Source organism: Pelecanus crispus, chromosome 8, assembly GCF_030463565.1.
Source record: "Pelecanus crispus isolate bPelCri1 chromosome 8, bPelCri1.pri, whole genome shotgun sequence".
Taxonomy (NCBI): Eukaryota; Metazoa; Chordata; class Aves; order Pelecaniformes; family Pelecanidae; genus Pelecanus; species Pelecanus crispus.
The window spans coordinates 35,155,088-35,169,784 of record NC_134650.1 but is presented as its reverse complement, the minus strand read 5'-3'; positions in this window follow the sequence as shown (position 1 = coordinate 35,169,784).

The following is a 14,697-nucleotide window of genomic DNA, read 5'->3' as shown; positions in this document are numbered from 1 at the left end:
AAGCTTTCTAAATGACTATGTCTGCAATAGTTGCAGCAACTGCAGTATAAACATAGCCTACACAATTCTGAACAGAGTCTAAACATACTCTATCGCATTCATATTCTCCTCTGCCACTGTAGTCTTTCCAATAAAAAAAAAAAGCATCTTAAGTCACAGGTATTTGGTGTCCTTCCCTTAAAGAGTATTATTTGAGGGTGAAAAAGGCCTTCAGTCCACCACAGCAGCTGTTTAACAACTGTCAGGAAAAAAGGTTTGTTTAATGCAGAAATACATTTTAGCTGTTAGTTGACACACCATTGCATCCATGATTTTTCTATGTCTGCAACAGGGAATAGTCTGTTTCACATGATTTTCAGGGATTCATCCGGAATAGAGATCTCATATTTAGATATCTGCGAGTCTCTCATCTTTCTGGGAAATATTTAAGTCAATTCAAGAATTGATCGCATTGTATATACAATCTGGCTTACCTGCTGCAGCCAGAGCAGTGAAGTCTAGTAGTCTGTGCACATGTCTAAGGAGTGGGACCAGACATCAACACACTCCGTAGCACAGGAGAGATCCTTTAACCTCTTTGCCTCAGTTTCCCCATCTGCAGAACAGGGTAAAAATGAGAGCTGAGTAAGCAGTATGAATCATTGTAATTCAAAGTAAAATTTGGAGTTAACAGCATTAGGAACACATAACTACTTTCTGGTTTTGTGTGTCTGCAAAATTTGGAGCATATGTGCTGTACCAATATTAGCATGTCTTCACAGTCAACATCTAGAATGAATGCTTAAATATTCATTGACTTCAAGTTTCAAATTGAAGTTTGAATTTGACTTTCATGCTGTAGATGTAACAGCATCAACCATTAATCAGAGAATAGAAATAATACCATTCAATTTATATAATCTACACGCTGTGGTCAAAATGTATACTTCTAGATATCTAATCTCAAAATTTTAAAAGTATTAGCTACTTAAGTAGATCATGTGGTACATCCCCTCCCTCTTCTAACTGGCTGATTTATGTAACTGAGCAACCAAACAAAAATTCTGAGATGTATGCTCAGATGTAATGCTCACAATTTACATTGCGTATTGAATCAAGTAAATATGTAAGTCGTGCAATCAGGGAACAGAAGAAATAACATGATTTAGGTAACCAGCTATGACTATAAATTTATAAATAATCTAAACAAAAAACTCTACAAATAAAGATTTTAAAAATGTATATTCAGTGAAGAATTCTGTAAGTAACCACTGAATAAATACTTTCCACATTCACAAAAAAAGAAAAACTCCCAAATGTACCTAAGGAGTTACTATTAATTGTTCAGATCTACCTACCCAGTGATTCTTCTCCCACCCCCTTAAACTACATGTATATAAATGGAAATTTGAATGCTACAGTTTCTAATGCACTATCTTTGTGGATTAGTTCGTTTTTAGGCAAGTTACAGGAGTATCTAATGCAAACAATTACATTTACTAAAAGAAAAAAAAAAGAAAAAAGAAATATCAAGTTACCAAAACCATTATAGACGTTACTTGAACAGACTATTTCAACCTTGCTGAATGCTTACATCCTCTCAGCTGTGTCCTTCTGGTCTCTTTTCCAGCCCTTTTTTTCAAATACATACATACATACCTTCGCCCAGGTGAGCAGATGCCATTGACCAACAAAACAACAGTCAGTAAGTGCATTTCTTTCCTGTGATTGCTTGAGTTGCCCAAAAATTTTGCACTTGCCAAATCATGGCCTGCTTTTCTCAACTTAGTTTGGTTTTTGGTTGCTGTTCAATGTTTAGAAATCTTAATCTTTAGAGAAATTCGTTATGGTAAAGAATGAGAAAAGAAAGGAGGAAATACAATTTAAATGAGCTCATGCCTTCTGCTTAGGCTCAAAGAAAGAAACTCAAACTTTGGAAATGCAATTTCCAGGTAAAGATGAAAGATCCCGTGTTACGTCTCTCTACCCCAGAAAACAACTGACACATAGCAAGTTGTCCTATCTCAGACTGAAACAGCGTGGATGAATCTGGCCAGTCCACTTGCACTTCTCTTTCTGAAATCACTAATAAAGTTTGAGAGGGGTTATTTTTAAAGCAGCTCTTAGAGTGTTCCAGCTCACTACTGTCAGCTTCAGATCTCAAATGTAATTTGATTTATAATTACATTTTAAAAACTAGCATTAAAATAACATTAGAGGGATCATAATCTGAACTTTTTAATAGTTAGGCACGTAGCATACATTTAGAAATGGATCTCCAACAGGATTCATCTGGAACATGTTCTGACTGGAATTCCTTCCTTCAACCATTTCAGTACTCTGCTGAAGCTGGTGTGCCAAGAAGCCATTGTGGAGCCCTGTATTTCAGTGTTGTTTCAAATGTAAACGGATTGAAATACACTGCCGGACATTGGTTAGTCTAAGTCTTTTCTTGCGTTATAGTCAGGCCCATGTTTGTAAACACCGACGGGTGAGAAAGTGCCAGAGAATCTGGAGTTAGGCCTCTGCACTGAAAAGACATACATTACATCCCTTGTAAAATCCAGTTGACTCCATCGCTCTTGAACTTTGGAGCGGCTTGACCTCTGTGGCTCAGATTGATTTAGAGGCATTGACTTCTAGGAGCTACTCAAATTGGTCAAGTTACGCTTGTACCAGCCAAAACGCACGTACAGTGAAAAAGCAGTGGTCCCAACAACTGTTAATACATGGGTGTCAGCTGAGAACTACCTGTCCTCCCAGCTGTGCAAACAACTCAAACTGGCATTCAGTGCACTTCACAATATTGTGCCTGTAGCTGCAAGCTTGGCACCTCCTGAATGCAAGATAGGCTTCAGGTGGGACACAGGCTCCTTGCAAAATCTGCCTTGTTCTCTAAGTCCAACCTTCTGATAAGAGAACTTCCCAATTAATCAGCTCCACACTGGTGCCTGACTACAACTTCAGAGGCAAAACACAGACAAGGAATTCAGTTTCTGAATGCTAGTGCTAAAGTAAATGATCTAATAAAAAAAAAAAAAAAAAAAAGTCTGTGCCTTAAAACCAAGCTTGAAATTTTATAGGCTTTTACTCCATAATCTGTACTTGAGCCTTCTGTTATTTTTAAACAAATCTAATTTCTTACAGCTGTGAAATTTACATTTTAAGAGTGTCTAGTGGCCATGTGCATTAATTACTTTATTGTAATATTTTAATGAGTTTGGGGTTCAACTCTGAAAGAATCCTGCTGAATCCTTGTTTCCCCACAGAATTGCACTAGAACCTGATTCAATCACAACTTCACGCACCCCGGTCCAAACCCTGATGGACTTGCACGTTATTTTCAGTTGTTTTATAAAGTCCCTGAACTTTAAAACTGGCTTGAAATGTTAGGACTTCTCACCAAACTAGTGCTACCCAGAGTCAGGAGGAGAGCTAGGCTTTGAGAAAGTTTGTATTTAGAGCTGAACTTGCTGGCTGAGCCTGATCTCCATGGAAACAGGTAGCAAAATGCAAAATTCAGCTGTGACAGCTAACATTTGGGCCAATCTTGTTCTTAATGACACTTGCGCAATGATGCAAATGCTTCCATCTTAGTATATATGACATAAAAACATTTAAGGCTAAAAGATTAACCGCCCCAAAGAGTACCGAAATTCACCAGGGAAGATTGGAAATGCCCTACTGGAAGATTTCTACTTTGTGCAAAATAGTTGAAAAGCATTACAATATCCATACTTCTGCCACGATATTCCCTTTATGGATTTTGGTGGTTTGTGTCATACTAAATTATTTCTTCTTCATCTGGGAGTGTGCATAAGTAGTGGTGGGAGATAAGTAAAATGAGACTTTTTCAGGCGGTTTTCAGCAAGGACTTAGTGTCTGTGCTTGCAGTGTTGCAGGTGTAACGACTCATCTTGGGGACTGAGGCAGAAACCTTCAGACCACTGAGGATCTCCCCAATTTGAACTGAAGAAATAAACCTTCTTACAGCATCTAAATGCACTTTAATTCTCTGTGAATAAGCTAAAGGTGCAAATACATGACACACTGAACAACGGGTTCAAGTACACAGATAAATGCAGGAAAAGTGGAACTGCCTGTGCTAGTCGACTGTGGTAATAGCAAGAGATTCATCAGTTTTCAAGTGCAACTGCACACACTGCACCCACAGAGTTGCACTTGGAAATCTGACCATTTATGTCCACAACTGTCACCTCTCTTTGGTAGGGCAAATGCAGAGTTGTAACTTCAGTGAACTACCCAGCTTTTAAAAAAAGCATGTTTTTAAACCACTTACAATAAGAGCAACAGTTATTATTCAGTACATGCTTTTTATCAGATTGAAGATAAACTTTATTATAACTGGTGGAGATGGTATCAATGATTTGTGGTCTATGAGAATTCTATAATGATGAATGGTAATCTGTCTTGGGGCAAATAATATTGTTCTGTTTACTATGCAATTAACAATATTAAGTCAAGATTCTATAACTGATAGCCGAAAGTAGGGGTGGTAGGAAGAAACTGGAAGCACTGGAAACTTTCACAGGACAATTATCTGAGGACTATAAATTATTTATGGTGCTTTAGCCTGACATTCTCTCTCATCCTCACAAAAATGTTCCTCACTGCTCCAGAGATGTTCTCTGTAACAGTGTCCAGACTGTAAGCAGTTTGGGGCAAAGCCAGAATCTCTCCTTGTCACAAGTACTGAACGTACAGGATAGTGCAGTAAATTCATTTTCAAAAAAGCGGCAATAAAACCACAAAAAAAAACCCCAAACCCAAAATAGTTTTACTTTGGAAAAGGTATGATAATGAACCAACAAGAATGACAAGAAGTGAGACCTGATCTCTATTCCTGGCATATTTGGTATAAAATAAAGACAGAGTACCTCCCTCGCATTTAATTTTTTCTTTAATTTTATAGACAGAGTCCCATACCTTTGTGTGACTGAAACCCTGTACTTCTTGTTTACTCTTAGATCAGCCTTAAGCAACCACCATATGGAGCTGCAAACACCACAGACATAGCAGAAGCGGTCCTTAACTAACAGTCAGAGTAAATTGTATTGGGAGTCAAGTGGTGCCACTTGCAAGTGGCTGGTTTAGACAAGGGCTGACCTATAATGGAGCGTCTCTGTGAAACAATACATTTTTTACTTTGCATTATAAAGTACAGAACCATAAGTATGACTGACCACAGAAATCTCACTGCCTTTTTCTAGTCTGTTCCTTTGCTGTACACATGCAGTCCAGCCCCTTTGGCTCTGATTCTGCAGCAGTAATAATTTTGAGGTTACCTCAACGGGAACTTGGGCAGAGCTACGGCACAGCCCTTCTGTAGTGAACAAGCAAGACCTATAAAGTGCTAGGGTCTTTCTTGCTAAATTGATCTTCAAAAAAAAAAAAAAAAAAAAAAAAAAAAATCAAATGATTGCATTCTTAAACTAGCCAATTCCATTTGTAGCTCTCTGGAAATGCAGTGCTCCACGGAGAGCTCCATTGCACCCAGCAGGCAAAAGCCACATTTAAGACAGCATGACGCACCAGCGCTCTGGCAACCGGGACGCTACAAGGAAGTGACTGCTTCTGGCAGCCTCACAGCCCCTCTCCTGCACCTCCTGCCCTTAAGGATCGGTGCCTTAAATTCCCATATACCACTGAATAATAACGTCTGGCTGATCCAGAAGATTAGCAGTTTATTCCACCTTTGTTCTCCGCCTTCTTTTAAGATGAGCAATGAATGACACCACAGCAGGCATAACCCTCTGGCACAAAAGCTAACAAAATTGTAGGATGTTTTAAGGAATGATGTAAAACTTAACAGAGAGTTTTAGAAGGGTATTCCTACACAGAATCTCTATATAAAACCCAATGCTACATGGAAGGGCTCTCAAATTCTCTTTACTTTCCTGAACGCTACAACAAAAAAATCAGCACCGAATGTCTGCAGGAGTGACCTCTTTAAAACTAATAAGAATACAAACAGTTTTAATAAAGTGTGCAGTAAATTTGGGGGTTTCCTTTGTGCAAGATAATACTGATTCAAAGAGTTTCACAGCGATAAAACAGATACAGTAAAATTAAATGGGAGGAATACAATGATGGGAGTATAAAACTTCATGTTCCTGTACATAATATGCCAGTGATTGGTGGAAGTTACACACAAACTTCTACTTTAAAAAAAACTACTGTTTTGAGGAAAAACACTCAATAATTGGTATTTATAGGGCTTCATTCCTTTTTCTGAGGAGGTCCTGGGTCTGATCATTGTTCGTCACTATTGTTCAAAATTTACTCCCAGATAAAGAATTTCTCCCACACTAATAAACAGGTATAATAATTTTCTCCAGAGAGCAATTTTTTTCTTTCAGTAATTAGCCTACTTAAATACTTTAATGGAACTATTGACATACAATAGCACAAAAGGTCTTCTGACCATAATACAAAGTGAGAGATGAGATTCCTAAAAACTTTTGTATGAAGGAGGTCTAGGATTTACAAAACCTATGAAGCTGACAGGTCTAAAACTATTTTTAAAGGTCATAAATTAGGTACTGTCTTAAATTTAATTTAATCATCAACTGTTATAGTAGCTTGATTCTATTAGTTGTCCTATGCGTTTTACAAAACAGAACTCTATTAACATTATTCACTTACAGTTTCCCTCTATAAGTGGATATTCTGGTCAACAGGCTTTAAATAGACTTTTTTTCCCTGAAATTGCTATTAAGCATACTTCTACTCAAAGGGCAAAGTAGGCATAGGATTATGCTTGTACTTCATGCAAAGGATACATTTTCAGCAATCAGAACCACATTCCTATGAAGTAAAAATACTCTATATAAGCCGATTGTTTCTATCCCTCCTAACCTTGCTCAATAAGGACTCTATTCTGCTCTTTTGAGTTACACACAAGTTTTCCAATTTGGCTGAATAAAGGTATCTTGTTGGGCAGCTTGATGAGCATATTGTGTGTCTCGAATTCTGACCTTGGCATGTTCAAGGTGGATCTCAATTATAAGACACTGCTCAGAGGGGAAAAAATATTTTAAAATTTAAAAAAAAAAAACCACATCAGGATTCATTTTACTTTCTTCAGTTAAAGAATGCAGTATGGAACTACTGCTTTTACATACCTTGCTTTAGTGAACCAGTGAAAATACAAACCTTGATAAAGAGAGCACAACATGTATACAGCCACAAGTTTTTCAGAGCAATTTACCTAGCCTGTAGTTATATTTCAGCTTAAGAAACTTCTAGTATAGATCATTCATCTCTGATTTCATGTTGATTTCACTGTGAATAAATGTGTGCTCTCACCTCTCACAATTTAGATTAATCTATTCTGAACAAGATAAAAAATACACAAGTACATGCAGAGGAGCATAGTGCTGGGCCAAACCACATATCCCATAAACAGTCTCAAAAGATTTTAGCCACCTTGCAACGTTGAGCCACATGCTGCAATAATCTGACACCGGAACAGACCCTGACCCATTGTAATGGTGTAGTTGCAATAGCACAATCTGTACATAAAAACGCGTATGTCTGGAGAGCCAAATCCTCCTTCAGCTGGTTACCATATTCTATGTTCATGTCTTACTTCTTAAAACGGGACAGATGGCAGAAATCATACACTGTTGTTCTTTTCATTGGCCATGCCAATCCCAGATAATCAAGTCAGTCAGTCACCAGCAGATACTCTTTTTGCAGAGGAAAGAGTTGAATTTCATCTGACCACTGAGCTTCAGCTTGCACTCAAGGTTCTAATTTTCTGCTGGTCTTAGCCCATTTCTGTCTCGCTCTGGCACACGCTGCCCTAGTAAGTACATTTATTACCTCAGTAATTCCTCTGGGGGCTGTCTCACTTTCACTTTATAGCTGGACTCACATAAGCATCTCCCCATTTTACAAGGAAACATTTATTAGCCTCTGATAGGAGTTTCCTGTTCCATCGTGCTGAATCCCATTGTCTGTTATTCTTCAAAAGCAGGCTAACAAGTTTCACATTCCCCGGTGGCTTTTGCTTGTGGCATATGAGCACTGGTGGTGCAGCGCAGGCGCAGAGAAGGTACATGGGGGACGATCAGGCATTCTGGGTTTTCTTCTGATCCTGTTTGCAAACCCTTGTTCAGCTGGCCACACACACCACATACTGTGATAGCATTCACCAGAAACCAGTGGCACTGGGTGGCCCAGGGATTTCTAGGGTGCCCCATTCATGCTCCTTGTTCAGACCCTTGGGACCGGTGCAGGAAAGGACTATGAAAATCTCCTTCACCCAAGGATTCCTCAACTATGAGGCTGATCTTACGACTTTGGGACACTTGAACAGTAGAGGGTAAGCCTATTATGCCACAAAACCAGGGATTTCAGCTGTAATTCCTCCAGTTCCCAGCTAATTATCTTATTTGAGAACTGCCCATGGGTTTTTTTCCTAGTAGTTGTGGGTCATCACTGCATATTCCTGTTTCTCCAGGTCCACCCTGCAAACTTCTCAGTGTTAACAACTGTTTGGTAGAGCTGGTACTGTCAAAAAACTGTTCAGCCTTCCACAGTGTTACACAGAAAACTTTGGCCGTGATCCCCATCAACCATAGCACAGTCAGATCTTCAAAGGAGGTAAAAAAAGTACAATTGCTAGAAAATAAAATCGCGTGCATTTACCCCAGCTGAAGATCTGGACCCACCAGTCTATTTTACTAGAAACCATGCAAAGTCTCTCATCCACATCAGCCTGCTATTTTTTACTTCTGTGTAAGCAGACAACATTTGTATTCAGCTGCTCACTTATAAATAAAAAACATTTTTACATGGGTGGATTGGAGTGGCCTTTTTTTTTCCCCTCTTTCGGTTCCCATTATTTTATATATTACACACATGTTCTGTCAGCGAAGCTCACTTTGTTATCTGAAACATCTGTGGTACCCTGCTGTGGAGAAGGCCAACACTGCTGCTGCTGTTGCTGCCTGTCTTTATTAGCCACTGATTTGCTGATGCAGTCCTCCAACGGCGTGCAGTGCGCCGGTTCGCCTCCGTAACACGGGGGCTGCATGGCAGAAACAATGGGATTCTGTGAACTGGCAGAGAGGTCCTGTTGGTTCACAATATGGCAGTTACCATCTATATGAAGACATGAAACCAAGGTTTCATATGTGCATTCATGCAAGCACCAATTTCTGAAGAAATGTATGTGACTTTATATGTAAACTGAAAGGATAACACCCTTGCAAAGAACGTACATACTCATCAAAACGGAAGGACCTCCTACTTGAGGCTCCCACAAGGTCTGGCTGTTGAGCAGCCATAATATTTCTTATTTTCTGGTCAAGGGAAAAGTTACCTGGATGGATCTCTTTTAGCCTTATTTTCAAGTGCTTTTTACAGTCATAGTCCTGACATACTGCACAGTCCCATGAAACTCTCTGGGATCTACTGTTACTGTAAAGATTATTACCTAAGATATATAAGAATTATGGATTTCTTATGGAGCCATGACAAGATTTTAAAAGATGAACTTAAAGATGAAAAGTCTGTCTACATTTCTTAAATAACATCTTTAGAGGTAAGATATTCAGGTCACCTGATAGGAAGTGAAGGTATTTCTATGTATTTTACACATTTAGTTTCTGCAACAACAGCACCTTGGTAAAATCGGCTTAACCATTTCCCCTCTGAAAAATCAAAAACATCTTATCTTTATATGGATTTCTTATGCAACCAATGAGTGAAATATACGCTCCATTGAAGAATCTGAGAAATATCATTGTTAAACTACAAAACTTAACAAGAAGATTCAGGGGAAGATGCAAGAACAACTCACAAAAACACTTGCATGGACCAGGTTTCCAGCTGATGGCGTTCCTTTTATGGGTCTATTGTTTCAAGAAACTGCTCTCTAATACAAAGGTAAGACAACAAGAAGTTAAAGGCACTTCCCTCCCTTTAAAAAAAAAGATTTATCAATGACATAAAAACATGAGCTGAGTTCTGAGTCCCATAGGTAAACTCAAACCAGCTTTCTGTAGGTTTTCCGGATCTCCCAAGGACTCTGGGCCTGATTCAGAGAATAATTATGGTATGGAAACATCACGTGACTGCTGTCATAGATCTTTTACATGCAAGTCAGTGTGCATGTGTGTCCAATTCAAGATTCAAAATTGAAGACTTATGTGGAGATAATTATAAATGAAAATAAAACACAGCTTTTGAAAAAAAAAAAAAAAACGGTTTCTTTATAAAATAATTGATCACCTAACCCCAGTAAGAAGGTTCAAAAGTTACTATATAATGAAGTGCTAGTAGCAAGCAGCTTGCTGTATTTTTCAGGAGCAAGACAGTGACGACAAGAAAAAAAGAATCAAGAAAATAAATGCCACAAAGGCATCTCTGCCCACCTCACGTCCCTTTTGCTTGAAGCATTACTTACTCTCAAATTTACTTTACTTGTATTACACAGCATTAGTACCCCCGAGCCAGCTAAGTTCTGTGCAAACACAGCAAGGACCTTCCCATATTTAAAATCCGAACCTCATTTCCCATGCCCTGAAAATAACTGAGATGTGATGGCAGAGTATCACTGGTCTCCAAAATAATCTTCGGATTACCCAACTACCAAATCTGGTGTACAGTAGAACAAGCTTCAGAACTGTTCTCCAGCCAATTCATCCTTTTTACCTGTATTCGACAGGGAACTAATCTGATAGTCACAGGTTGTCCCCCTGCTCAAGTATATCCTCAGGGAGAGAAAGGAGACAGCGTACTATTGCTACTGCCGCCGCTTACTAAGAATTGTCTTAGAGATGGTATTTCAAATCCTCTGGAGGCCAGTGAAGTCACAGATGCTTTCCACGACCAGAGGAGTACGAAGTACCTCAGCAATAGCAAGGATCTGATCTTAAACTTACAAGATTGTTCTTATTCGGGGGGAAAGTGAAAGGAAGGAATAAAATTAACGTATAAGCATAAACAAGCCCAAAACTTGGAAGATGAACCAAAAAGACAATTATCTTTATAAATTTTAAAACTGCAAACAGATTCATGCAGGACAATTTTCCATCTGTCCAGATCCTTCTGCAGGACATATGCAGAAGATAGCTTCAAGTTAGCATATTTCTTTATATGAAGCTTTTTCCTAAGATATTTATGGTCGGAGTTAAAAAAAAAGTGCAATGCTACATTGGAATGGTAGTAATTTCTCTTTTACCCTTTGTGTATGTCACCGTCTATTGTTACTCAGTTTTTTAACATTCAACCGAATATTTCATCCATGCAAAAATTAGTCCCAGCATCTTTTTTCTGAATAATGTTTGGCGGTCATTGCTTCACAACTGCAAACAATCCTCTACTGCTATTGAGTGCTACAGCCAGCCTCATTTCACAGTGGAGGTTAGAATCTGATCCTAAATCCATTAAATCACAGAGTCTTTTTAAAGTTTAATCTTGAGAGGATTTGGGTTGTAAACAAAGGACACTACACATGGGGAAAGAAACAACAGAAAAATATGAACTTATGACTCTAACGCAACCCCGAGTTCAAATTTTGTGTGTGATTTAGCAAGAAAATTCTGAGCTTTCGGCAGCGGCGCACACACCCTGGCATGTGGGCAAAGCTAAACCGAGCATTGATGCTCACATCCAAAACACACATATGGATCCCATTTTACTACAGACGTGATTCTTCATGTGCAAAACATGTGTCTGACTGGTTTTCTTTGGCTTTTTAAGATGTGCTGATTTTTCTTTGGTGGGGGCAGGGAGCAGAGAAGTAAATAAATAATTTGTGTGGTAGATGAAATACATTATCTATGAAGAGAACGGCCTGAGATTCTATGCCAGGTAAAAAGCCTGTACTGCAGCTGAAAGTACCAATTTCAGCAAACAACCAAATGCAAACAGTGAGAAACTTAGTCCACTATACAGCTTCTGCAACACGTTAATCTATCCCACTCTGTAATTGCTAGATAGGAAAGGGGAAAAGGGCTCCAGATGCTAATAACTTGGAAGTGGTAATTAGAGGAGTCCACATTACTGCTGAGAGACTCCCATCTTCCCTTGATTGCTGGAAAGAAAATTTTGTCCAGCGGGTCTCCTTCTTACTTCCAAAACATGCAGCACTTCTGTGTTCCTAAGCTCCATCTCCTTCTCACTGAACACATCAACAGGAGCTCGACTGGGCTGGAAAACTTTTTTTACCTTCTTCAACATTGGTGGATGCCGTATTTCCCATAGAAAATGTAGGAAAAACTTCACAAGGTTATAAGGTGACCTAACAGGGAAGTACCACAAGCCCCAACATTTAGCTATACAAGATCAGAATTGCCTCTTGCAGTCCCAGTCTAACTGTGACATAGAACAGGAGAGTCTACTCCCCTTGCTTTAAAGGGTAACAAATATCTTTAAAGACTTGTTGAGTGTTTATAATCTCTGGGACCAGAGAGACAAAATAAGTCTGGAAAGGGTCTGAACATCACATGAGAAAGTAAAAGGAAAAATACACTTATCACAAAGAGGGAATGCATTTGTATTATTGTATTGAAATAGCACAAGGCTACAATGACAGGCTATAAATTTTTCTCTTGGACTGTAACCAATATTTTCCATTTCAAGTAACAACAATGTAAGAAAGAGAGACTCAGCATTGATAGAAATCATGGACATAAATCGGTAAGTACTTAGGTGAAAGAGAACCTCAAATTCAGGTATCGTTAAAGGAGAAAAGGTTAACTAGCCCTTTGAGCAACCCTTGGATCCATCTACACTGCGGACAAACTGACCAAAGAAGTATGCTTAGATTTTACCAATGATGTCCATCTTTATAGTTCTCAGATTCATAGCCCAGAACGTTACGGTAAATTCTTGGCAGTGAGAAGCATCTTTTTTTTTTTATCCCTGAAATTTAACATCACACATAACACTAAACCTGATCTATGACTCCAAATAATAATAGCAGCAATAGCAACTACATGGTTCTGCAGTGATGAGAATTAAGTTACAGAAATTTCTCAGTTCTACTTTTTCTGATTTGGTATGTCATTTCATTAAACAACCATGAATTATTGAATATTAATCACTTGAAATCATTGATGCGCCTTAAGATATACATTTACAGATTATTAGTATTTTTCTTAACCTTTCTGTTGCTGTAACTGGCTATTGAAACATTGGCTGCTCAATTAAAAAAAAAAAAAAAAAGAAACACGGAACCAAAGAACCAAGCAAACAAACCAGGACTGAACAGCAAGGAGACAGCTAGCCAAAGCCAACATACGTTAGCAAAGCTGGGTCCAGAAGATGAACCTCTCCTCCATTTTAAGACCCAATTCTACATTTCTTTAGTGCATGTAAATCTCCGTGATTTTCCAAGAGCTCCATTGAACCTTGGGAGATGACTTATAACTGAAACTAAAGTTGACAAGTCCTTTTTTTCCCCTACGCAGACTTCTAAAAGACTGTGAATATTGTAAAAAAAATAAAATCAATGCAAAGATATTTAGCACAGGTGTTCCTGTTATTTTGCTACATTTGGAAAGCCCACACATTCAGCGCACCTTCAATTCGCACACCCAGCTGCGTGAGGTGGTGGTCTATTGTTAGTTTAGAGGTTTGCAATAAAAAGCATGAAGTAGTATTGGCAAGCTCAGGAGCTATTTTTTTTTTTTTTTCTTATGATGTCTCCCTGCATCTATTTATCTAGTTCTCCTTGCTTTGTTTTTTGTTTCTGCTTTTATATTCAGCATATTCAAAAAAGGGTCAGAATAGGTTTTAAAGATGTAATGCCACGCTCAAGCCTTTTGAACACTAAGAGAAAACCTCAAAAGGTTCACGCATAAGGGAACAAAGATATAAGGATAGCTTTGAACCTGAGGGGCTCTCTCACTGCAAGCAAGTGCATTGCCAGCATGTCACAGGTGTACACCACATGAGCAAGTGAAAAAATAAAATGCGATTGTGAAGGGGTGTGATGCTGACGGGTCCGAGTCCAGAATGCATTAATCCCAGGGTGAATGTGTGCATCTGTTAGATATTTATGTAGTTCCTACTAGTAGTTTGTACAGATATCTGAGCAGGTGAACGTCAACAGCTTTGAAACCATATGTTAAAGGGAGCCTGTGAGATGGTACGAGAAGGCTATCAGGCATTATGGGTCTGACAAGGGAGGGCAGACACCTACCGATTATAACATTGCCCTGGTTAGTCAGGACTCCTGGGCCCTACGTCAGACTCCTGCTGATTTAGCTGTGTGACACTGGGGCAAACTGAATCTTCCTATCTTCCTCTCCGTTTCCCCATCCTTGAACAACAGATACTAAATATGACTACAGAATGACAATTTTCTTTCTTCCCTCTCCTATTTCTAGCATTTTTTTTTTTTTTGGGGGGGGGGGGGGATATTTTTTTTTTTTTATTCCAAAGGTTTGTATAAAACACAGTTGCGTTAAAACAACAATTTTTAGATGCTGACTTAAGTTTGTCAGAAGACAACCGAGATCTCCGTCTCCTGGTAGTTACAGGAACATGCTACAGCACAGGAGAACCAAGTCCTGTTCCTCTGTCTAATTCAGAGGTTTTTTTATTCTTATTTTTATATTTTAACTCTGAGTCACTCAGACTCGGGAAGAGCACACATCTGACCTTGGATTATCCCATTTCCCAAGGCAGTCTCCTGACCACCAGACTGTACACCCAGTAGGTCCATATAAGCACAGT